Source organism: Stigmatopora nigra, chromosome 3, assembly GCF_051989575.1.
Source record: "Stigmatopora nigra isolate UIUO_SnigA chromosome 3, RoL_Snig_1.1, whole genome shotgun sequence".
NCBI classification, from domain to species: Eukaryota; Metazoa; Chordata; class Actinopteri; order Syngnathiformes; family Syngnathidae; genus Stigmatopora; species Stigmatopora nigra.
The window spans coordinates 9,964,649-9,991,357 of record NC_135510.1 but is presented as its reverse complement, the minus strand read 5'-3'; the positions used below and the strand labels follow the sequence as shown (position 1 = coordinate 9,991,357).

Below are 26,709 nucleotides of genomic sequence, written 5' to 3'. Positions count from 1 at the left end.
CATTTCTTAGGTTGACCTCAGAGATCCCACTGCATTTTACCCTGATGATGATATGACTGATGATTATTAAATCTCCATCTACATGACCTGTCACCAGATGCCCTCTGATTCTCTCTATTGGTCATAGGAACAGAGCCACAAAGCAGTGTCAGCATGAGGAATTGTGGGTATTTTATCCCTCTCGTAGTGAAGGATTACGAGCTGCTAAGTGCTTTGTATGAAAGAAAAACATCAGTGTGCAAACAACAGTGGCTTCCCGGATGGCTGGGTGTGCTTTGAAGCCGGTGAGAGACTCGAGGCCACACAGGGAAGCGCGACAAACAATCAAGCAACTGTTGGAAAAAGACAAGAACACTGGCCTCAGACAGGAAGAAGGAATTCAACAGACAACTTTAAAGCTACCTCAGACAGGCATTCCAATATGTCCTCCTGGTACAAATTGAGAAGGACAAGCAATTTGATTAGACACTTTAAGTGCTTTTGAAATCTCGTTCTTTGCCCTTACAGTCACTGTCATTTTTCATGTGAGCATATCTTCTGTAGCCAACAGCCCTCATGTACTCTCTCACTACATCTACCAACCTTCTTTTAGGTCTTCCATAAACTCCTTTGTCTGCCAGGTTTATCTTCATCCTCAGCCCTTCAATCTTTCCCCAAAAGTATCTTTTGGTTTCCACCATTATCTTTTGCTGGTAAAAACAAATAATTAAAAAATCTATTTTTATCCTATCTCATTTCAAGGGTCAGAATTGACCACAATCACTACTAGGTTCACAAATGTTGTAACAATTGACACAAAAGAAATCTTATAGATATCAGCATTTTTTGTCAACATTTGTTAATGCTGTGAAATGTACAAACTGGTCAAATTTGCCCATATAAGAGTATTTTTTTGTATTCAAAGGCAAGAAACCAAGAGGGTTTTTTACTCACAAATCAATGAAGAAAAATCTGTTCTGACCACAAATACATCAGCTATGTTTATCAGACTAACTGGGGTACACCATATAGGTTTTGCATACTACATGCCACTTCAATGATTGGTCGAGCACTGCGGACATCTTCCTCATGACTCATTTAACTAGGTAAACCAAGCCATATCTTAATGGGTTATACAAAAACAAGACTTCCGTAAGGCTTGGAAAGTAAGCTCAGTGGTGGTGGTTGGTTGCAATGCAAGACTGTGCAATGTTGCAACTCCCCCAATTTGAATGCATTCATCATGCATATACTATACATTTTATGCAGTGCTCAGAGGGAGATTCCTGAAGGTCAAGTTTTCCAATCTACCACTTGGTAAATGAATGCAAGATACAGTAATTACATGGGCGGTGGCTCTTCTCGCTAGCTCAGGGCTAGTGTGCCTGTGATGCCTGTTCCCTATCGGGGACACGGTCGCTTTGCCCTGGGGCTGCTCCGGTCCCTTGCTTCCCACATGCCTACTGTGTACCAGAATGCTTTGTGCGGTAGCGACCCTTGGATGCTTGGGGTACTGGGTAGTGCCAGGGGCTTCTCTGGGGCGTGTCTTGTGGTGCAATTTAAGACCCCTGCTGTGGGTAACATGGGTGGAGTCTATTTCTGCATCTCTTCCCCCCTCCTTTTTTTCCCCAGTCTTGGCATTAACCATGTTGAAACATACAACAGAAATAAGAATAAGGACTTATTTAATTTCATTCATTTTATATAAATATTCATCTCGACCACAATTGACAATATTCAAGCTGCCTCTTTCCAGCACACTGTCATGCTGTCATACAACACACTTCGATACTTTCTAGTCTGTGAGAAAGAGAAAGCAAAATATCAGGTAATAAGAAGGTATTTTTGCAAATTCTTGCCTCAAATCATTCTAATAATTGTTTTGTTAGTCTTTAAGTATTATCAGTCAATATAATCAGTGTTGTGTGGCTCTTTTGTCTCATTGTTTCTGCCGGCACTTTGTATGTGAGCATGCATATTAAAGCAAGGCAGCCAGCTGTGAAAACAGCTTAATTGCCAGTAATCACTTCTGATGGAACATGTTTCCACTATTTGCCTCCATTAAGGATGCCTTCCTTCTCCTTCTACATCAGCCAACTGCTGCTGCCGCTTGGTGCCAAGTGGAGCGCGCGGGATGATGAACGTGCGTGCCGTTGAGTGAAATTTTGGTGATTACAATACTTTCTTTGCACTTTACTTTTACACTTGGGCCAGATACTTAAACTGATTTTAGGATTAGTGGTGAAAACAAATGAGAATATCATAAAAGACGTGGGGCTACGGTTTTATAGACAGCACATTGAGAAAATCTGTCACAACCTAATTTCGTGCGAGCCTTACTGCGCCACTTTGGGAATTTGAATGACCGCTTTATACAAAAGGTAGATGCTAAGGGGTACCCAGGGTGTTTTCTTGAAGATAAGGGCAGCGGAATACCAATTTGGTGGCTGGAAGCGGCTCAAAAATATACTTCAACACGAGCTGTGTCTAAACAATAGGGCAGATTGTCTAATAACAAGCAGTCAAAATTTGACATATGTCTTGAAAGTCAGATATATTCATTAATAGTAATAGTATATACATAAAACATGGTCATTCTGTATGTTTTTTTTAGTTATGTTGGGTATTATTTCATTGATAAGATGACATTTTAAAGTATGGTATTTCTTAAAAAGTTAAAACTAAGCACTGTAATGGTCTTGTGGCACACTCACACAAGAGGTCCAACATGGCATAATCAACAATAGAATCTTCTCATGCCATTACCTATAACTCTCAGCCATCAAATTTATAACAAATGATATTCTTAACTCAACCAAAAACAGTTGTTTTGACAGTGAAGGCGACAACATCATAACACAAGCAAAAGATGTCAACTTACCTTCAAAGTTGGTTTGAAATTTTCAGCATTCCACTTTTAGTGTTTCCATGTCCGATGTGTCCTAAACAAGAAGTGAAATAATCTTATGAGAACAAAGGGATGAAAAAATAAATCTTATATTTTATGCAAGTCCAAACCATCCGTATATATATACTTAGATACTGCATAGTTTTATGTATTTTCATTATTCTGGGCCAAAGTCAACTGGGATGGATAGTAAATTACATACACATTCAAGGGGCTTTTTGAGCAAATTATATCTTTATTTACTAAATGTGTTGATAACTTTTCAAATAAGTTTGCTTTTATAGTGCTGGATGTATACATTTATTTAAAAGGAGAAATGACCAAAAACGTTAATTTACATATTTTCCAAAATTCAAAACATGTAATGCATATACAGTAATGATTTATCTCACAGGACTACAGAGCCAGAATCATTTTCATATTTGATTAATTGTCAAGCCAGACACTGAATCCCTAATTGCTCCTGATGAGCTGCTTGGCACCTTTCATGAGAGCTGCCATCAGTGTATTAACACCAGAGTCAGCCACTGAATGATCAGCAATATTGCAAAGCACTTTAGACACACAATGATAAATGGAGTATGATGAAAATGCAATGCATTCACTATACTAATCATTCAAGAACAATAAGTTCCATATCTGACTTGATTACACTTTTTGGAAAAGTTAATTATTAAGAACAAGCAAATATCAAAAGTTTTTAAAGTTGCCACTTGTGAAACCTGAATTCAGAAAAAGGTCCAAATATTAGTAACTTCATGCAAAAATAGTACATTTAAAGCAGTGAAAATGTTGCACAACATCAGTACTGATAATAATGCGACACACACACCGAATCCTGATGGTGCTTCCTCATAATACTGGGGAAGTACGACTTTCTGTACAACTGTGGATAAAGGAGATCATGGCTAACAGTGCCCTACTACTGACTAGCAGCCAGTATAGGGTGTAGTCTGCCTTTCATTCAGTGTCTGCTGGGATAGGCTCCGGCAACCCCCACTACTCTCACGAGGAAGCACTCTACAGAAGATGGATAACTTGATCAAAATAAATGATCAGATTAATTCATTTAGAAATCATCATTTTCACCTTCATTTCAACTCATTTGGTTTTCAAAGTCCTGCTTGGCTACCAGTAAATATATTCAGCAGTTAGACATTTAATTCTTCCTGTTAGTCAACAGCATGGCAAGAGGTGAGCTTTAATAGGGATCAATGGCACTTTATCTGGGACAGGACCCACACACATCACAAACAAAACAGCAGTGGATTTAATTAGAAAGAGAACTTCCAGTGACTGGCACGGGGAATCAAATTAAAGGATTAATGCAGAGGTTCACTGGCCCTTATATTTTTTTTTGTATTGCAGTTTCTGGATATATATGAGGCTTTTCATATCAGGAATCAATACCTCGTCTGGACTGAGGTCATGAACAGGATGGCTGGAGGATATTGCTGTTACACATTTGGGGAGAAATTGTAAAAACAGTAATTCTCACGAATCCTAGGGCATAATATTCTTTTTTCAGCTCATTAGGCATATAGCGTCTCCTCACATGTATTAAAATATATCCAAACATCAAGTGTATAGCATGTATCCCCTGCCACATAGGCCTACAGAACAGCAGAGCGATCCTCTATAAAACCACTTACAGGTCTCCCCCATCAGCCTGGCAAAGAGGCTAAAAGGCTGGGGGGCCCAGTAGAGCCCCACTGTGCAACCTGAGGTGTGTGTTTTAGCCTAATGAAATGGGATCTCAATAGACAATAATCCTTGTAACAAGATTGAACGGGGACACCCATGTCAATATTAGCAAATGGGATTGGTGGCTTTGCATGCACGCGCACACATGCCGTCTGCATGTTGTCATACCTGTGTGTCCATTTGTGTCTCCACCCAGGCTTTAAATGTTTGGGCTAAACCTCAAGGATCCGAGTGGGGACCCACAACTATGTCCCAAACCTCCTCAAGTAGTCCTTTGCTCCAAAGTTTCCAATTAATCTGTCACAGATGCGCCAAGGAGGCTTTAAAAAAACTAAGTAGCACTGCTGTGTCAACAAAATAGTGGCAAAAGCTAAAAAAGCACATTATAAAAATGTAGATAAATGAAGAAATGAAGAGAAAGCAGTGACCACATGACTGGCTTGACCCTGGAAGTGAAAAGAAACAGGAAGAGGAAGAACTAACTTCATCAGACTTAAAAAATAATTAAACAGAGAATAAAACAATTAAAGTTTTTACTAAGTGGTAGGGAGCAGGTTTTGGAGTAAATTAAACTCATCTTTTGACCCCAATGGATGAAATACATTTGAGTTAACCTTACCTCCTCTGTGTAATCCTCTAATCTTCCCTTTCAAAAGCCTCACCTCACACCATACTCGCCACACATGGTGCATATTTAGCTAATTGACTGCACTCTTGCAGTCAGTCCTCAGACGTGCATGATTATTTAACAAAATAAAAGCACTTAAATGTTTGTTTTGCAGTCTTTGCTCTGTGTCAAATACCATCTTATTAGTGTATACTGTAAATTGGATTTTGATCAGTAGTTAGGTTTAATTCTGTGTATAGGTCTACTTTGTTGTATTTATTGCTGTTACACTGCTGCACAAGAGCAGCACCACATTTTTTTTACCATGTACAATGACAATAAAGCATTGTATCCAAATGACATTAAACTCCATTGATATTGATCAATCATAAAGTGCCAGAAGTCTTATTTGATTAATTTATAGGTATGGAAATATATTAATGACAAAACATTTTATTTCATTAAAATATATATATTTTTAGCACATCATCCCATCAAGCTGCCGAATGTTGAATATTATTTGCTTTCCATGAGAGCAGAAGACAACAATTTATTTGCATATCTCATCTCATTTAATTTTTTTAACCACTTTATCTTCATTAGGGTTGCAGGGGGTGGTGGAGCCTATCCCAGCTGACTGCGGGCCAAAGGTGAGGGACACCCTGAATCGGTGGCCAGACGGTCGCAGGGCACAAGGAGACAGACAACCATACACACTCTCACCCATTTAAAGTGTCCAATCAGCCTACCACGCATGCTTTTGTAATGTGGGAGGAAACCAGAGTACTCAGGAAATCCATGCAGGCCCAGGGAGAACATGCAAACTCCACACAGGTGGACATGACCTGGATTTTAACCCAGGATTTATTTCTGAGCTGTGAGGCCGACGCGCTAACCACTCTCGCCACCGGGCCACCCTCTGTTAATATTAACGGTAACTAAAGAGAAATTTAGCATACATAGGGAAACTCCATGTGATGTGTATAAAATCTGAAATGGCACTCCTATGGTCTATTCACATATCCTTTCTATAGATAGGCCAACACACAGCTGTGTGGCAGATTAGAAGCAGGAAGCAGACAGGCAGTCATCACAGCTCTTGTCCTCCCCGGGCAGTCGACACCCAGATTCCGGCAGACATCATCCTATCTCCCAAATCACTTCCAGCTCGAGGCCACGTCCATTGAGACATAAAAACAACAGCTAAAACAGTTGCATCATTCGCAGTTGGTATTTGGTCAGGAAATTAGTCATCTCTTCTCTTTTTACTACCCAAATAAAAGTGCATCTCAACAAATTAGAATATATTAGAAAAGACGATGTATTTTGAAATCTCGAAGCCCCTTTTAAAGAAAATGTAAAGTGGTGAGTGGTTAGCATGTCAGTCCACCGGTGTGGCGTTTGCATGTTCTTCCTGGGCCTGCGTGGGTTTCCGCTGGGTACTCCGGTTTCCTCCCACATTCCAAAAACATGCATGGTAGGCTGATTGGACACTCTAAATCAGTGGTTTTCAAAGTGGGCGGTACCGCCCCCCGGGGGGCGGTGTGAACTTTCTTGGGGACGCTGACGAATAAACAGGCGAATGGGGGGCGTTGAAATAGTGAAGGGGGCGATGGAGCAATTACAGTAAAATGTGACGTTGGTGTTTGTAGAAAGACCGGAAAAATTGATTGTCTGTAATAAAAAGTCGACAAAAAACAAGCTTTATTGAAACAAGAAACGTTGTCTGCTCGAGCGCTCACGAGCAGCGCGCATATACCGTATATCACTAATTGTCGCGAGTTTATCGTCGATGCAGGCGACTGGGGAAACCACCACCATCCAGTCAGCCGCAGAGGAGCACACAATAGCGCGCCGGCAACGCTTAACCACAGACGTATGCGCACAGCGACCGGCTTAATGCATCAGCTATCAATTTTTATGATTCGAGGTGAACTGCGCATTGGTCTATTAAAAGAAACGAAATTAGCGAATAATATCTGAGGCGCCTGTCTTCTATTTATTTAAGCTTCATTCGTTGGAAAGGGGTAAAGAGGGGGGCGTTGGCATTTTGGCCCGGCGGTGAAGGGGGCGGTGGCCAAAAAAGTTTGAAAATCACTGCTCTAAATTAACCATAGGTATGGGTGTGAGTGTGCATGGTTGTCCATCTCATCGTGCCTCACGATCGGCCTCTGGCCCGGAAACAGCTGGGATTGGCTCCAGCACCCTAATGAGGATAAAGTGGCTCAGAAAAAAGAGATGAGAATTGAGCAAGTATGTAAAAGTCCACATATAAAGGGCCCATCGGAGTATGGAATTTTAGTGTGCCTTCAGATCTACAATAAACAAATTACCTTGCAGATTAATTGGTGATCCTGCCACAGTCAAATATGACACCATTACAGTACATTTTAAACATATGTGCTGGTGGTAATTGAGTGTTCCAGTGGACTTGGCAAAGCTTTGTACGGTAAGTGTATTTGCAATTGCTGCTCTGTCCTGCTCACAGCAATCAGATTGCACGTACTCCCTCACCTTTCCATCTCTCCTAATCACCAATTAGGACTCCATTAGCTTGGCTTGGCAGCTCATTTGCTCTGGAGGTGGACAGGGATGTGGGACCCCCAGCTCATCTTAGTAGACTCCAGGAAAGTGGCATAACAATGTGTTCCCAACAAATTCATTTTCCTACAGTGTGGACTTTTTCTATCTTGGGCACGTCATGTGGCTCACTGTTTGGAACCATAAGCCCCAAAGGGAAAATGGAGGGTTTTTACTGTTGGACTCTCAAAACAATTTTGGTCAACCTCTTACTTGTCACTTCATTTCTCTTTTCATCGCCATGCCTTTGGTGAGAAAATGATTAGGGAGCCCCGTTTGCCAAGCTCAGAGGAATCCTTTAAGAGTTCTTAGGATGCGCACAACTACTTGCTGCCTCTTTTTGTAAGAGGGACAAACGAAGGCGAGCTTTGTAGGGAGCTCTGAAGTGAGATGACAGATGAAGCCCAGACTGAGTAGCATGCAATGCACTAAACAGTCCCCCAGAACCGTCTGAAATGACTCCACTGGCATTCTAGTTGAGAACAAAAGCTCCGAGCAACTTGTTAAAGCCAATAGCTCCCTCTGCCCCTTTTTCTGGTTAATGTCACACCAGAGGCTCATGGTTAAGAGTTCAGCATGTGCATATGTAAAAAATAAATAAAAAAATAAATAAATACTCAAGTGCCATCAGGAACAATACAACAGTGTGTGAAGAGAGATGTGGGATGAGCCTAGGGCACATGCGTGCAACATTTTTAATACGGCACTTAGTAGCCTTTTTTTATTTGAATCTGTCTTCCAATAAATAAAAATGCAATGTACACAGAACATCTGAGGTTTAGTGTAATATTCTGTACCACAAGGTTAAACTTGATATAAAAACACTGCATAAGGGACAAGTGTAACAGTGTCTTCAAATGAAAGATTTGATGTTTTTGCAACTTGCAGTTGACATTTTATTTCCAAACTAATCATGGAACAAGGAGAATTGTTAAACTGCATAATTCTGCCGACTCCTTTGGTCCATTCAATCTACTCACTGTACACTATATGCTTCATTTGTATGAGATTTACAGTACTTAATCCATAGAAAGGATGTGTTCCACAACTGAATTTCATGAGACTTAACAATCAAAAGCCAGTTTCACATTATTCCCAAAAAATTGCTCCATCAAAAACTCAGCAAATTGAGACGTTGCTGTGCTTGTAGTACAAAAAACTTCACAAAGCCATCGCAATGGGGACAACAAGCTCCGAAGATGCGTGTAGGTGTCGGTGTGACAGTTACAATGACTTTCAACACAAAAAGGACAAATCAACTATAGCTAATGTATGTTTTGCCTTTGTCTTTAGTTTTATTTTGTTATTTCATTTCCAATATGCTGACATCTGCAGTCTCTGCAATCTCCATGGATCCCATGAGCATGTACAAGCAATTAAAACAATAGCATCTTTACGCCCCTGCAACCAATAAACAAGCTAATGTCACCGCTCTATAAAGACACTGAGCGTCTGGGGCAATACCCCAGCTGGATTAGAATACAGCTCTGCGCTTTTAATACCTAGCCATAAAGAAGGTTTAAAGAAATGCATGCACTTTATTAAAGAGACTCTGAGGAAATAATATCAAATACATAACCAAGACAACACACTCAAGTTGGATATAAATGCAGACAGTATTATTTATCAACGACCATTCTGCATTCCTAGGGTCTTGGAGTAAAAAAGATAATGTTTCTTTTACACATAATTTTAAAAGAAGTGATGGCTATTGCTTAATTAGCCATGCATATTTAGAAAGAAGCATATCCTCTTGAGATTCCATGAGTACACAGAGTAAGACAGCTGTTTTGGTCCTTTTAAAAGAAAATGCCATCTTCAAGCGAATCATCCAAGTGCTTCGTTTTGACATGGCTGAGGCTCAAAACATAACCGTAAATATTTTTTTTCTGTGGTGCTGACGCTGGCACAGAGGAAGCGTCAGTTCAAGCCCCACCAAGTTAATCCCAGACAGCCGCAAGTCTCATTTGGGGCACAACCTGAGATTTCGGCTCTGCTGAAGTGCAGCAAAACTAAAAAGCAAGATTTGTGGTGAACTTTAGCACTTTAAGTCCTTTCCATGAGGCAGTTCTTTGGGGGGAAAAAAATCTTCAAAATAGCAGGAAAAATGGCACTGAGATACTCAAAATATGTGCTGACAAGGACATTTTGAACCTTTTTGTTTCTGATTCCAATCATTAGCCACCTAGTACAACCTTTTCCTTTTACTCACACTTTACAGAAGTCAATTTTCACTTTATTCTGTTTTACAATAAGTGAGAGGGGCCATTTTCTTTCTCAAATGAGCCGTGCAGCTGGGCAAACAAAACCCCAAATCCATGCAAGGGTCAGTATAAAATGAGGTAGCAGTAGAGAGAAGGTTGGAGAGTTAAGGCAAAGTACAACATTATTGAAGCTCATTTTATGTATAATGGTTGAGATATGGAGGTCAAAAAAAGAAAACTGAACAAAAGTGGTCTGACCCAAACTATTACCCTACGAACGAACAAATGTAAAGCATGTTCAGTTCTTAAGTATTGTAGACAGTCAGACCAAGGAAATTATGCTGATGGACTAAAAAAATGTAAATTTTGCTCTGATTTTTAGTCCAGATTTTTTGGAATTATTCATTATAATTATTATATTATTTTATATTAGAACTGGGTTACTGGTGCTAACATTAGGCATTCCTTGTGTAAGACACAACTGTAAAACAAAGCACTCACAATGCAAGCAATGGATGTTCTTTTAGTATTTTGTGGCTTGTTCATCCTCTTAATTCCCATCTATTGCTTTGATGTGCAAGCCTGAACAACTTACAAATTAGGGGCCTTGAATACGTGCAAACTTAAAGGAGCCAGTGATGATGCCAAAAACACCGAAAGAGAGAATTGGGACTACGCAGGGATGTTTTGTTAACACATTACGTCTAGTTCACATCAAACAAGACGCGCATCGACTGATGTCTCCTGACAGGCGTCTGACCGTATCCCTTGGTGGCTACGCTGAAAACACACACTCATTGTGCGCTTGGCAAACAGATGACAGAAACCTCCCTGATGATGTTCACAAAAAGTTTATGAAGGCAAACTGCACTGTTTGTATTGTTACCTAGTAATTATGTACATACATATACAGTAGCTGGATTGGACTCACAATTTAAAGTAAAACCCAAGTTTATATTTGGCTCATGTACAAATATACTTGCTGTTTAAATTGTGTGACTTGTTGGCACAAAATATTACTATGAATTCAAGTTATTAAATAAATTTTCAGCAGATTTTTTATCAACATTTTAAAAAGCAAGCACTCTATTTGCTACTATGGTATTACTGAAGTAATTTTATCATTAAAATGTTGTAACTACAGACAAAGATTATTTTTTTGCTCATTTGTCAGGTATTACCTGATTCGGCCACTCATTATAAGTGTTGTTATTAATCAATCACCTTCGAAAGCAAACCATTTTTATTTTCTGTTATTCAAGTCGAGTACACGATTACTGCTATGCAAACATTATTCATTAAAACATATATTTAGATGTTGTTGTTTTTTTTGTTTGTTTGTTTTTGGTTGAAAAGATTGTGCCAAATGAAGAGAGAAAACAGTGGAGCGGACCTCTTGGAGCATGTTAAGTTAATAGCAGTATTTGCATTAAACTACTTTGCAGCTACCATTTTTTTTAAGGCAGGTAGAAAGGGCAGTCTGGCCAAAGCCAACAAAAACTTTGCCTTTAATCTGTAACACAGAGTTCTCTGGCAAAACACTTGGTCCCAGGAAAGGACAAGAAAAAGCTAAAACCAGAAGATTGTTAAACCTCAAAAGTATCGCTCACACTACACTCATCAAAAGTAAGAATCGTGTAAATCATTCAGGATTGTTTCGAATAAAGGAAGATATAAGATGCCAGAGTGCCAAACACACATTTACTAGACTATTGACAAATAAAGTATGATTTGTACACAAGGTTTGGATTTTCATGATTTTTAACTCACCCACTTTATGTAATCTTCATGCAATCTTCAGCTTTCTGCAGCAATCTGCAGTAATTAACAACTCATTTTGAAGGTTTATCTCTCTCTGCTCCCATCCTGGGCTGTCTCTTACCCAGGAGTGAAGACTTAACAAATGGCTTTAATAGGCAGATCACCGTTAACCAAAAGTCTAGCGGGACGCCCTAGACTCTGACCACAGGGCAAATATGAGTAATTTGTATACAAGTCTTCTGGGAGCCATAAGATCCACAAAGGGAGAAAATACTTTATGTAATTACTTGAGAAAATATCCTGGTAATACACATGGGAATATGCTGTACAGTGAAAAGGCAAACTGAGGGAAGACATGATGTGGCACTGTATTCCAAGTGACACTTCATTCATTTTGTGGCAAGCCTTTGAGAAAATCACATAGACTTTTAAAAAACAGATTTACTCACATGGAAAATGAAACCACGTTCAGTCCCCCTAAAGACTTCAAGATATATGGCTGCTTTTGTAATTACCACGGGTCAGTTCCTAAATTGAGAGGTTCAATATACCGGTGATTCCAGGCTAAGCCTTCCACTGTAAGACTTTCTGAGGCACTTTTACTTGTATGGCTGGCATTCCATTTAGCATATGCACATACCTATGTGTGTACATTCTCTGTGCACATGCTCTCGGTGATATATGAGTTTCATGTAGAATGTAAAGAGCCCTCATCGCCAGCTGCTGGCTGCCATTCACACCTGAGAGGAGCCATGTCCTGATGAGAATTAATGTACTCTGACATCCTGTGGGATGCTGGCAGCCTCCAGAGGGCCTAATGAAGAAATACAACCTTGGCAAAAGAGAGGGGGGCACATCGCAAGTTGCCCTTTGGCCCCGGGGGAGGGTATCTAGAGAGGGCATTCATTGGCAGCAAAGGCTTGGAGCAAGGATATGCAGGGGGTAAAACAACGTAGAGCCTTTAAACTCTGTTTTCACAACTAATGATGTTTACTTATTGTTGACATTTGTTGACTCTTATTTCAAATTGTCTTTTGAAACATTTACAAGGTTTCTTGAAGTGACATGATGCCTGGCAAATGGAATGTGAGAGCCAACCAAGCGCACTGTGAGAATGAGATATGACAACCTCTGGAAAAAGTGTCTGTACATTATCCCAAATATCAGCCTTCCTATTTGGACTTTCCACCCATATCTCCAAAACATGCATGGTAGGCTGGATGAACACTCTAAATTGCCCCTCGCTACATATGAGTGTGGGCGTGAATGGTTGTTCATTTCCATGTGCCTTGTGATTGGCTGGCAGCCAATTCAAGGTGGATCCCACCTACTGCCCATTGTTGGCCAGTAAAAGCACAACAGGACCGATATCTGAGAATCCCATTTTACAATTTTTTGACCACAATGCCTAGCATAATTTTAAAGGCTCACATGTATGCCTTGAAATGAGCATTTTTTTCTTCGACAACGCCTACTTATTGAGAACTAGTGAACATCAGATGGTCCATTATGTCGTTATATTCTAACCTTTTTAATTAAGCATGCAGGAATTGTAACCAGCTCATTAAAAACAAATAATCCATCATATTTTACAGTACTCCAGAGAATTAACCAAATTACCTGCAGGTTACATTTTGTGACCTTAAAGAATGTCTTTGAGAGATGGGTGTAAAGGTCTTGGAGGTTAGAAGAACAACCCCTTTCGTGTCATCTCTGTTGTAGAATAGGTCACAAATGTAAATAATTGGATTTTCTCAAGGCATTATTAAAATTCATTGGACCAGCAGATACATCATCCCAAAATAGTAACCGCTTGAATACTAGTTGACTTGTATTCAACTAAAATATAATCCTATTTTAGGGTGGCAAAAAAAAGTGTCCAGCACACTTAATATGAAAAAAAAATGAAACAAAACCATGTTCAAAGATGGTAAGTCAAAAATAATGGTGCGGCTATAGCTTCATTTGCGCTGACTGAAACAATATCTAATGCTAATTAAATAGACCAAAACATTTTTATTAAATAAACAATGTTGAAATTAAATATCTTGAATCATCATCATAAATAAATGTTGTATTTAACTTGGTTTGGTTATTAACAAGATGTTTAGGTTGTGTACAAAATACGCTTTACGCAATGGTCAACAATTATAAGATGGTCTACATTGTTTGCCTAGACTCATTGTTTTTTTTGCAGCATGTATCTTCAATTTATCATTTTTTTCCTATTCTGCACACCATGCAGTAATGTTGAGGAGCACAAAAGAAAATTGTCATTTAACAGACACGTTTCCACCCTAAAACAAGTAAAGAGGGAAGCTGAAACAAAAAGTCGATTCTCAATGACAAATGCTGCTATAGCCATAACAAAAGAACTGTCTGAAACAGTCAAGGTAAGGTGAGTGGAACTATGTCTATTATTGCAGCCTTGAATTTTACTGCATTAAAAATAAAAAAAAATCACTAAACCAAGCATTGTCTTGGTTTATAGTACTCCATATGGAAAATCTGAAAACTTTTAAGATCATAAAATAAAGTGTTGTGGGATTAAATGAGACTGGCGATTGTACTTAATATTTGGCACACATCAGACTTGAACATTCAATGTGTTCCTGTGCTTCTGCATAGATACTAACAAGGGCCAGTGTAGACAGGGCCAGCAGCCTCTGGATCTCCTCAGAGTCTTGGCTAGTTAGCCAAAAACCACCAGGAAGTGGCGGTAAGAGTTGAACCAGATGGAATTCTAAACGTGTGTCCATGTGACGTCAGAGAAACCAACATGTATCATTAGCGTGACCACAAGCCTTAGCCGCAGGATTTTCTGTCCATTTAAAATCATCAGCAAGGGAATGTGACAATGACCAGATTGTCCAGAGGAGTTCATTAGAAGTTCCTTCATCTACCTTTCATAAGATGCTCGGGCTCACAGGATAGCTGTATGCATTGCAATTCATTCTGAATATTGTGGTGTAAATTAATTGAGGGAAATTCATAAAAAGCACTCTTGAGATACAAACGAATTGTATGAATCAATACATATGCACAGATCCTTTTTATGTTGAGTTCCAAGTAAGCAAATGAGATGAGTGCTTTATAGTGGATTCAAATCAACTAATTTCACAATAAACAGCTTTTTCTTTTATTGAATAAATCCTCAAAATGGAGTTTTCAACCTTTACCTAACCTAGAAATACAACTAAGATAATTAAACTTTCTGTATTTTTCTTTAAATTACATTAACTAGCCTCAGTGTCTACAATTTTATGAAATAATAAACAATTGACATGAAAAAAATACAATAATACAGTCCTAATGCTGATTCCAAATGCACGTAAACGTCATTTGCCTGCATGACCTATCTGAAACCACACTGTCAAAGAGTGCCAATTAGAAAAATAAATAAAATCAAAACATGAAGGACAGGCCCCATTTTGTTTCGTGGAAAGAATCCACTAATGATTAACACCGAAACATATTTTTCATCCTGTAACTGTACATTTTTTGTCTAATACATCTTCATAAGGAGCATGCTTCCCTCCATCAACATATTCACTTGTCAAAGGCCAGAAATGTGCAATGGGACGAGGCAGATAATTATGATAGAGAGAACTGCTTGTTTCCTTTGGCTCTGGTGTTTGGACAGAAGTTTCTCCTTCATCCCCCATTAAAATGTCCCACACTTTTGTCAAAATAGTCCCTTCACTGTGGCTGTCAGAGACATATGCAGATGAGAGCCACTCTTTGCCCGCCGTCTTTTGGGCAAACATAACTTCCAGCTGGGTAAACAAACTTCAACCGATCAAGCAATGTTCGACAGAGGGCTCGAGTTTCTGGTCAAACAACATTGGCCATAAACACACATACTGTAATAGCAGTCTTTTTGATGGTATAGCGCCTCTATAAATGAGAAAAGGTAGGCTAATATATAACATAGTTTAAAGGCACAAAACATCTAAATTACGGGAGAAAGAGCATATTAGGTACTTAATGAGACGTAATTAATATGGGCGTTAAGTTACTGCCCATGATTTATATACTCTTCCCTGTATGGATGTTAATGAAAGAGCATAAACTTAAGGAGAAAAGAAAAAATGTCTGCATCATTAAAAGAGACACAACAAATCTTAATCAAGGTTGTGTTTTAATTGGTGTGAGTGCAAGTTTATGGAAAAGTCAATTAGCCTCTCGACACCAGTATGATGTGCTCATTTTGCAGCTGCAGCTCAGCTTTACTCTGACCCTTCATCCCTACATGATCATCAGGAGGGCAGACCCTTAGCCTCTCATTATTAAAGCCGTTATACTGCTCACAATGGACATGTCTAAGACCCAATATTATTGTGTCTGTGTTTGAGAGAAAATCTCAATATTGGAAACTAAATATTAATAGCTGAAGCGGGAGTGTGAAACATAAGCCACCCCAAAAAGTTTTGGTATTTTTTGCTTAACATTCATTTGGACTTGATAGCTCTACTTGACCAGTTGTTGTTTTTTTTTTAAACAAGCCTTGTATATTTAATGCACCAAAAACTGAATCTAAAAGCGCTCAGACATCAAGTTGTAATGAGTAACTAATTTTACTGAGAATCAACAATGTGATGAAAACAAAATATTTTTCTAAACTTTAGGTTTGAAAAGAAATGATCTAGCGAGACCTTGCATTCTTGCACACACCTTGTACGTTGAATTGAGTAGTAACAAGTTTTTCTCAAAAGTTGATTTTTTGTCATTTATGCTTTTGACTCTGGTTTGATAAGAAGTTCACGTGGAGTTCAAATGTAGCATCAGGGATTGTTCGAGCTGGCTGTGAGGTGTCTGTAAGGAGTGGCCAGGGAGGTATACTTTCAATTAGAGTGATTTATGGGAGAATTTATGGAGCTTATTACACGTGGGTTAAGACTGTGACTTTTCCGCTCTGTTACGGCGGTCATTTGCGTGTTGGTTACATGAAGAAGAATAGGACGTGTGGTGATATCAAATTGCTTTGTGACTGTCATCAATCTAAAATAACTTGCACCTTATTAGTCTTAATGAACTACAACCTCAGAATGTAGGTCCTTTTCAAGTGACTACCCAAAAAATGTCAATGACAAAAATATTTTCCCACTGTGCTCAAAGGAGCACATTTAGAAAATGGGGAGAAACAGCAATGTACTGCTTATGGTTAAGAAATATATCAGTCTACTATCTACACAACTTGTATTCTGTAACTCTTTTTTACAAACGGCCATCAATTTGCCAAGAACCATACAAAATAACACCCTTTCTTTTTTACTAGCCCATTCCTTCATGTTTCCTAAGAAAAAAAATATGCACAGGTAAACCAGGTTCTTACATGATAGTCAAGTGTTATTGTTTATTGCTAGTTCCTAAAATACAGAACACTAGTGTGAACAAATAATTTCCTGTTCCAGTGAGTTGGTTTTGTGATCGTGGATCCATTACCTGGTTTTCCATTGTGAACCGCTAACTCATATTTCACATTGCTTGTCCATCTTAGTCCCTTTTCTGTGAAATTCAGAAGCTTCTCTTCTGATGCTATGCACAGGTGGCATTGGGATTAAGGACTGTTTTACCAAAATATAATAATTGGACAAGTCAGATCATGTCGATTGGGAGATAACTGGTCATGAGTGGAGTGAAACTTCTCCACTATCTGTTGGACTGAAATAGTGCATAACCGGAATTGCTGCTGATTTGATAGACAAATAACTGGTGAAGTGACCATGGGGTTTAAACAGTAAAAGCCATCGAATCAGACATTATACATTAAGGTAGTCATTCACTAAAGCAGAACCCCCACTCAATGTTTTTTCCCCCACAATAGAAACATTGCTTCATTTCCCGTCTACATGGCTGAGCTGCCTAATTTTACGCCAGGCTTTGAAGGCAATTTCACATCGCCTGCGTCCTCTCTGATTTCAACTTGGTATGCATTATTTACACAGAAATGACTGCATGAGTGGGTGTGGCTGGTGAAGGTCTAGGTCTATCAGAACACTCCTTGCCCCAGGTAATTATCCAGACGTCTTAGTGTGGGCCGTTGATGAAATGTGCGCATGTTTATGCACATGAAGGAGGATTACACGTTCAAACAGTCCAAGCACTATTTCACTTCCTTGCTGTGTAATTATAAACGGATTAGGCTGCGTTCAAAATGCAAAGACACCCCCTTCTTTACAATCATATCCTGTTCCAAATAATACTGTCTGTATGAACACGCGCCCTTGTCTTATCTCATGGTATTTTCTTTTGGAAGTGGAAAACAAACCAACAAGGTGCTTTTGACTTTTCAAAGACAAAGAAATAAGTTCAAATAACAATATCTATTACAAATTCATGAAACTCCTCTGTGTTAAAGTCATAATAGGCTGCGGGCAATGAGAGGGAAGGCACAGTGAATTAATTATGCTGGAAAATAGAGAGGGGCCTATGATTGGCCCGTCAGAGGTTTTTTACCCTGTGCTACTCTGCCTACACCATACAGTAATCAGCAGCATCACTAATTGAGATATAGCAGCTTACATTTAGTTTTTGTCTCATTTTATTTTGTGAACACCTTTATCGTGGTGGGGCGGGGGTGCAATTCCTCGCTGTCCTCGGGCCAGAGGCAGGGGACACCCTGAATTGGTGGCAAGCCAATCGCAGGGCACAAGGAGACAAACAACAATTCACACTCACTCATACCTAGGGGACATTTTGAGTGTATAATCAGCCTACCATGCATGTATTTGGAATGTGGGAGGTAAACGGAGTACCCGGCGGAAACCCACACAGGCCCGGGGAGAACATACAAACTCCACACAGGGGGACGTGACCTGGATTTGAACCCAGGAGCTTTAAAGGCTGACGCGCTAACCACTCGCACAACCGGGCCGCGCTATATATAGATATGTATATATGTACATAATCACAAGTAATTTAAAGAAAAGTAGAATAAAAAAAATAAATACAACCACTGAAATGTCACATGTATTAAGCGCAAAGCCCATCACCACTGACTCAAAGTTAGTTCTATTGCAGATAAGTTTCTTTGTCGGTGGTATGCATATGCTCCAGCTTTCTGTTGGTTTTAATCAGGGAGAGTGTTTTTGCTTCACAATGCCTTAATGCCTTCAGAAGGGCAATATTACAGCTGAGGGAGCCTTCTGGCACATTAGAGATGTGGAGGTTGAGAGTGCGTGCCCAAGTCATTCCCACAATAAGGAAGAGTTACACCAGAGACAGAAACAATAACGGCGCTTCCTCCACAATGGTGCCCCGTGCGCCTAAATGCAGAAAAATGACAGGAGGCGTTGTTCCCAGCTGCATTACTTTTGAGTTACGGAGAGGATTTGCAATTCAAAGAGCACGAGGAGTGCTGACCACAACACTAACACATTTGCCCACTGAGGAAAATAAGACTTGGGGCAATTTGCTGCACCTTTTGGTGGGAAACACACTTGGGCCGAGTTATGTAAAATACAAAATATGATAAATACCAAAGCTAATAAGGCTGAATTTAATTTTCAGAGGGAAAGATAAAGGCGTTAACTCTACGTCAAGGCCTTCGTTTTTGTTAAAAGCTACTTTGATGGAATTGGCCTTGATTATTTTGCAAAGTAGCTTAAATGGCCTACTTGTCAATGAATGTTTAGCATATTTGCTTAACCAATAAAATCACCATACAAGACGTTCGTAGACATATCCTTTAGATTTGCATTTTTCTGAAGCAATCAAAAAAGTTCAACTGGCAACGAAACTTTTTCTCTCGTTTGAAAAGAATTGTACTTATCAAATGACACAATATAATAGTTTCTACCTGAATTATTAATCATAGTAAGCTTCCATATGGCTGAGCAACATGTGAATTGAGCCTAACTTGCTGATTCTTCATAACTAGGCTCAATTAATCAGCTTCACCAGCTCTTGAGCTGCTGTGCTCGGCTCTGTCTTTTGAGAGACATCTTCACTAATATAGTACTTCGAACAGTAGAGTCCATATCTATGAGTGAGTGTTAAATTACAGATGAGTACAAATGCTTTTTTGTCAAGTCAAGTGAGAAGGTATGTGAAACATTTGATTTAAAGCTGGCTGTGAAATCTACTTTTTTCTCCTCTCAATGTCTTGCCTTTTGCCCATTATGTCTTTTTAGGCACTTTCCACAAAATCTGAAAAACTGCAGTAGTAAAGATTTACTCATTGGCTGTCACTGCTGATGATAGATGAACCAGAATTGTCTGATAAATGGCCAGTTTTTACATCGGCCACATTGTAACTTTGGCACATTGCAACAATTTAAAGACAAAATAACAGACAAAAAAAATCTTTTTACGGTTCTAACGGCTTCAATGCAATTACATAAATGAACTCCTTGGCTGCCATTAATAGCAACATACATCCAATATATTTTGATCATTGCCACCCACCCAGTCAAAATGGATGTTTTCGGTATTAGGGAAGAATGACCATTTAATGCCAGCCACAGCAGAGAAATTCTCCTACACATTTTCATTGTTATAGATTCATTTACCCACAACATGGGGCCTACCACTGGAGAAGAGCATGTATTCAGTTGTTGATGAATAGCTGGTTTACTGAATGTGATGGGTGTTACATACCTTAATTTTCCTGTGACACCTGACTATAAGCCTGCCCTACCAAATTTGGCAAACAAAACCCACTAATTTTTCATTTAAAGTCGACATAATTACACGACCATAAGCTGTAGCGGTCAAAGAAGAGGTAAAATACCTGCTTATAGTGTCAAAATTAGAATACTTTTTAGTTTCACATATACAGACACCCAACTAATCATTTTCTCGTCATTGACACACAGTGCACAATAGGAGGCTTTACAAAAACAACAAGATTTTTCTAGAGCTCAATCATCAATAGGCAACATCTATCCAAGTGCAGTAATTATTGTACAATCAAAATATATTATGAGGGGGAAAGGCCTATCTATGTATAAACCTGATGGATTGATTGACTGACTGAATGACCTATGTGAGAAGGCAAAAGCCACTTTCTCATGCAAAAACAATCAATTAGTGCTTCAGGTGAGATCTATGACTGCTCATCAGCATTCACTGGGATCAAGGTGAAAAGATGAAAGTACATGAAATGCTGAATAACTTAAAAAATGTTGCCACACTGTAAAATTTGGGAATATTTGTTTTCATAATGGCTTAGATACAAAAAAAAACAAAACACATTATTTCAAGACATATACATTTCTGTAGGGTACACATTTCATTCCGAAACAAAGAAATATGCCTCAATGCATTTTCAACTGCAAATATACGCGAGGAAAGTGTAGTTCAGGCAGCAAAACTTATTGGAAGTGAGGGAAAAAGGTCACTTGATGATGTCTGACAGCCTCAAACAAGCCAGTGAGCCACATAAGTGGAGATAATTATCACACCCTCCATGCCCAGCTCAACACTTCATTACACTCCAGCCCAGATTTAGTTTAAAGTCATTTTGATTGTGTTTGACTTGAGCAATAAGCAAGGCTGTTGGACCAGAGTCGATCTGCATTTGTGTGTGAGTCAAACCAATAGCATATGGCTTTCACATAACATTTGAGGCTGACTTTTGAGGAAAAGTGCTGGAAGTGAATGAAAACCCTGCCCTCTGCTTGTGTAAATTGGACATTTTCCAAGAATGTATTTCACAAAATGAATAAATAAAAAAGATACCTTAATATGTTGCCAATCCTTATTCATTTGTCAGGCACTGAGGACTTAAACATCCCCCAGAAATAACAAGCTCTTTTGCATTTAAAAGACAGTGGAATATATATTTAAATATGCCTAGTTGAAAGATTATTTTTTTACCCAAAAAGCTTCCTATGGCATGAGGATATAAGGATATTTCCCTTATGATATAGCTTCCATCGCAAGTTTCGTAAAACAGCGAAAATGACACAAGGTGCCAGACGATGGTTGAGTTCAGTAAACCCAAAATGGGGCATCTTCAATAACGCATATGAAATGAAATGAAATTTGGACACAAAAAATAATTTACTTTATTTACTTTTTTTTTTTTAATAATTCACCTTATTTGTTTTGTTACAATCTGCGGGAATATGCTATTATGTGAAAACTAAATATGTCTCAGCACTTGGCGAACAAACCGGGTATTTGGTTCAAGTGGCTGCGATCTGTGTCTTCTTCTTTCATTGTCAAGACTTAAAGTAAATGTATTTAAATGTATAGCTTTTTTTCATAGTAAAATAGACTTTCCATTAGCTAATACAGCTTCCACTAAATTTTTTGTACATTTGAAAATGCTGGTTTGTATTGCTTTTTTAGTAGCTCTTTGTGTCCAAATGTACTTTTGACAAACACAGTCAATTTGCTTGAGAGTGAGAATTCCTATTTAACTACTCACTTTTCCTTGTCAAAGATGGAAACTTCAAACTTCATCTTTATTAAATTTTATGTAATTCATAGGTTGTTTACTTTCCATGCTTTTACCTAAGAATTCCTGGGAACCCAGGGCAGAGAAAAGCTCCAGCTACAACAGAGACAGCAGCAGTAAGGTAAATAAAACTATAGTAGTTCTGTGGTCTCAAAGGACGTTTAGTCAATGCCAGACCTAATCTTTTTACTACCCGATTGTATCACATGGCAGCTCAACATGTTACTTCCAACAGGGAGCTGCATATAGTGTGACCTTTGCCAAAATCCTCAAAGCAAACTGTCACTAAGCCCCCAAATCTACATCACACAAGCACCATCTGCACAAGAGTTGATTTACTGTCAAACCAAAGTCTTGTTAGCAGCTCAAACAAAACGACTGCACGGAATGGAAATAGATATGATTGTACAACATAATACAAAAACAAATCTCTTACCCACTAACAGGGGGCACAGAGATTCTATTCAGGATCTACAACTTTTCTTCTTCTACCTCCCTGTATGTAAGCCTGTCACACAATAAGCAATATAATATACCTTAAATAATATTACTGCCAGACAAAACACTGTATGCCAGGGGAGAGACATGGGGCTAGGGAAAGGGGAATGGGGTGGTGTGACCTACTCATGAGAAAGCTTTTCATTTTTCTTTAATGGATCAAACCTGTAAAGGTATGTGATGTTTCCTCAACTGTGGATCATAGCTGATCTCTCATGGCTGAGTGATAGGCTGTGGAATCAAACCTCGGGAGAGTTTATTCACTCTGTGGAACATTCCAAGTTTCTGGTATACCCAAAAAAACTGTTTGGTGAACACATGACCTCCATCCCTGGTTTTAAAAGTGACCATATTCATAAAATAAATATAGATCTGGATCAGAGGTGGGCAAGTCAGTCCTCGAGGGCCACTGTGGGTGCAGGCTTTTGTTCCAACCGATCCACCACAGACAATTTAACCAATTAAATTTCTGCTGAAATAAGAAGCACCTGAATGAAATCCACTGATTGTATTTGTAACATACCAGATTGGTACAAAGGTTTCCTCTTAGGGGTTGGAACGAAAACCTGCACCCACTGGAGCCCTTTGTGGAATTAATTGCCCAGGTCTGATCTAGATGCTTTGTAGGGCTAAAAAAAAATATATATATATAATGTTCCCCAGAAATGCCAGATTTGGTATTGGCCAATAGTTATTAATATCTGTGACATTCCGATTAGGTTTTCTTAGAAAAAGTTTTATTACAGCAGTTTTCAAAGCCAATGCAAACTCTCCTACATGGAAAAAAGTACTTATAATCTGTAGTATGCCAGTATATCTCTATCCAACTGTTAGTATGGGTCTCTACATGTTTGTTGGATTCATTCTGAAAGGTTTGAAGGAGTATGGAGGGATTTTAATATTTTCACATTGACTAATTATGGGATAGTCATATTTACTATCATTAAAAATATAGCACGGCGTGAAAGAACTTCTTTCAGGGAGGTAAGTAAACGAAAGCAAGAAAAAATACCCAACAGTAATTTTATCACTTTGCATTAAAAATAAAAGTATAAGTGCATATATGCATACATTACGTTTTAGGCCTTTCCCACTAATCGACTTCTGTGCTATGATAAACGGTCCCATGCCTCCACAGGACCACCTACCCAGCAGGAAAATCGGGTCACGCACCTGGAAGCCGGTCCCAGCCACAAACTAACAAATGGAGTATGATTAAGGGGAGTTATTACTTGGGACCTTGGCTCATTCTGAAGCCAGTAATTTCAATTCTATTTTATGCTCTCTATTAGTTGTAAAAGCAAACTACAAAATTCTGCCAAAAAGAAACCCTGCCAGCCAACCCAGAATCTCGTAAACAAAGGAGCAAAATACACAGGCGATATTCATACTTTGCTCAAGAAGTCAAATAATGTGACGTATTATTGAAGGATATCAATACTTGTAAGACTGAATTGCTAAGTATTGGCTCCATTTCTGCCAGGTATTATTTTGTATCTTAACAGCAAAAATCTAAAACTAAATAAAATGCATGGGTATAGGTACCATTTCTAAAACCCTTCATCCACTGTCACTTCCCACAGTGACACATTAATTCAAACTTCCCAGATGGAGACTATCCTAGGCCATGAATCCATAATGGCTCAAATTAAGTCATATTCACACTGCTTGATATATACCATGGTGAATAAATACAACATATCCATCAAACATTGGCTTTTAAAATGGGGCTCTATAGAGACAGTTTGGAGGCATTCAGCCAACAATCACAACATAGCAAAAAGGTTGAAATTAAAATAGTGCAAAGAAAAGTGCAAACCAATTTTGAACTTTGAAAGAAAGTCCAACCACATTGTTGAAAGCAGTAGTTTTTGGAATTAACAGCATGTGCCCTGTGAGTAGATGGCAGTACCGATAAAGTGGTTGAGCTAAGTAGAGGTTAGCTCTCGGTTCTAGATCAAAATCAGCAGAAACTACAAGCTTGAATTAAGTACAAAAGTCATAACATGGTAAATGGAGGGAAAGTTGAAATGAGTGCAGTTACACCCTTTTTCTCCTCTTTATTTTTTTGGTTGCGCCAGAAGGTTCATGAATCAAATGGTTAGGAGGCGAAATACATTGAAAAAAGAAGATGGGGAAGTTGCTGTCTTCAAAGTGGTACCTCTACTTACAAAATAAATTCAACATAAATTCCATAAAGTACCCGAGTTAGTTGGGTCCTATCCCAACCCACCTTGCTTTGGATCAATTATTAACCTGCTGATAGGATGCATTGTGATTCATTATGTCAGTCGTCATCCATGCCACTTATCCTCAAAAAGTCAAAGAGGTGCCTCTGTCTGACATTGTGCATGATTGGATAATGCCTAATGACTGACTAATTCGCAAAACAAACTTTCAATCTCACACTCGCAACTAAGGAAAATTTGAAATGTTTGGTCAGTCCAGCATGCATGTTTTTGGGATATGGAATAACTATTTTTCATCGTAACAAGTACGACAAAATTGTGTTCCAGGTGCATCCTCCTTGGGAGGATACTTAAATATCTGGAGAAAGCCCACGCAAGCACAAGGAAAACATGCAAACTACAGACAGGAAGGGCCTGGAATTGAATGCTTGATATCAAAACCGTGAGGGGTTACACTAGCCATTCACCCACCATGCCCCATTCCTGTATTACTTAGCACCAATGGAAAATATTATGTAACTACAGTATATTACCCTCTCCAGTTTGTTGTGTATATACTACTTGGGTTGTCAGTTCAGCATCACACCAATAATTCACCCCCATTCCCTTGGCTGAATGAAAGAATAGTTGTTAAATGAAAAATGAAATAATTTTGGGAGTAAATCTATATGAATGTTGCCTATAAATGCAACATTTGGCAATAATCTGCTACTACGGTATGTAAATGTTTAGCAAAAGGAGTCTGCACACATTTAACTACAATTACTAAAATGCCCTGGAGAAAACATTGCTGTTTGCATCCATCTGTTTGTATCTAAACTGAAGGTACATGGAAATAAATGGTGAACAAGTGTAGAAGACATAAGGACTAAACCAAAGTCTGAACAGTGCCGACCCTTCCCTACTTCTTCGCAACGCCCTTCTCAGCCCCTCCTTCTGCCTACCCTGCCTCCCATTCTGTTATTGCTCCTTCTGCTCCTCATGTCTGTTAAGTCAGCATGACATTTTATGATGCCTGGATATTAAAAAGCAGTTTCTATTATGTGTGAGAGGGAAGTGGAAAGGCCCATGCTCATGCTAGGTAATTAGGAGAAGCAGGCAGGGGGATATTTATGAATGCAGGGGTGCGACCAGGGGAATCGGTACGTAATGTCCTGCTGTCAGTAACACTTTCTCTTTAACTCGGTACTGAACAGTATGGCCTCCTAAATGCTTTGCTTCATTTGTCTTTAGTGACGTCCTCAACGCTGCACCAAATTATTGTAGTGATGAAGTTTGCAACAATAATAACAAAAAAAGGAATAACAGGTCATATGTGATTTCACAAACAAGGTAATAAAGAAAAGGCACTGCCCATATTACTGATTTTTTTAGTATTCACTACGTCAGGTTGATAAATGTGTCAATCTAATCAACTGGGAAAAATAAGTGGTGATTAAATGAAGATTGGTTATGATTAAAATGTGTTGGGATAGGGGAATCTTTCCTTATCTAGAGGAGTTGTTGATACAAAGACTGTTTAGATGTGAAAGAAGATTATTTTAGTTTTCTCCTGAGGCAGGTGGAAGGGATTCAGTTTGATTGCAAGTCAGGTGGATGGAGCAACCACAGCTAAGAGCAATCGTCAGTATATGGAGATGATTTGGTGTGAGGCCAGAATTCATCTATTAATTTAAGCAGATATTCTCCCCCAACACAAGGAATGTGAAAGGTTGTATAATTTTTCAGTTTGCTTCTTTTCCTCATCTATTTGCCAGTTGCATCCTTGAACTAGTACAATCAGGGATGTGATTTTTGGCTCCATGTGGTGATTTTGCGTCTTGTATTTAACATTCAACAATATTTCCAGCTGGGCCTTGCAGGCCTGCAAG

At 38.9% G+C, this 26,709-nt stretch overlaps 1 long non-coding RNA gene across 1 annotated transcript in view; it reads right to left on the bottom strand.

The window, feature by feature from the left end:
• The window catches only part of LOC144193915 (uncharacterized), a 230,871-nt gene that overhangs the window by 182,009 nt on the left and 22,153 nt on the right, over positions 1–26,709 (bottom strand). Inside the window, exon 5 of the long non-coding RNA XR_013325789.1 lies at positions 2,861–2,921. This is a non-coding gene — a long non-coding RNA (uncharacterized LOC144193915). The remainder of the gene's footprint in view (positions 1–2,860; positions 2,922–26,709) is intronic.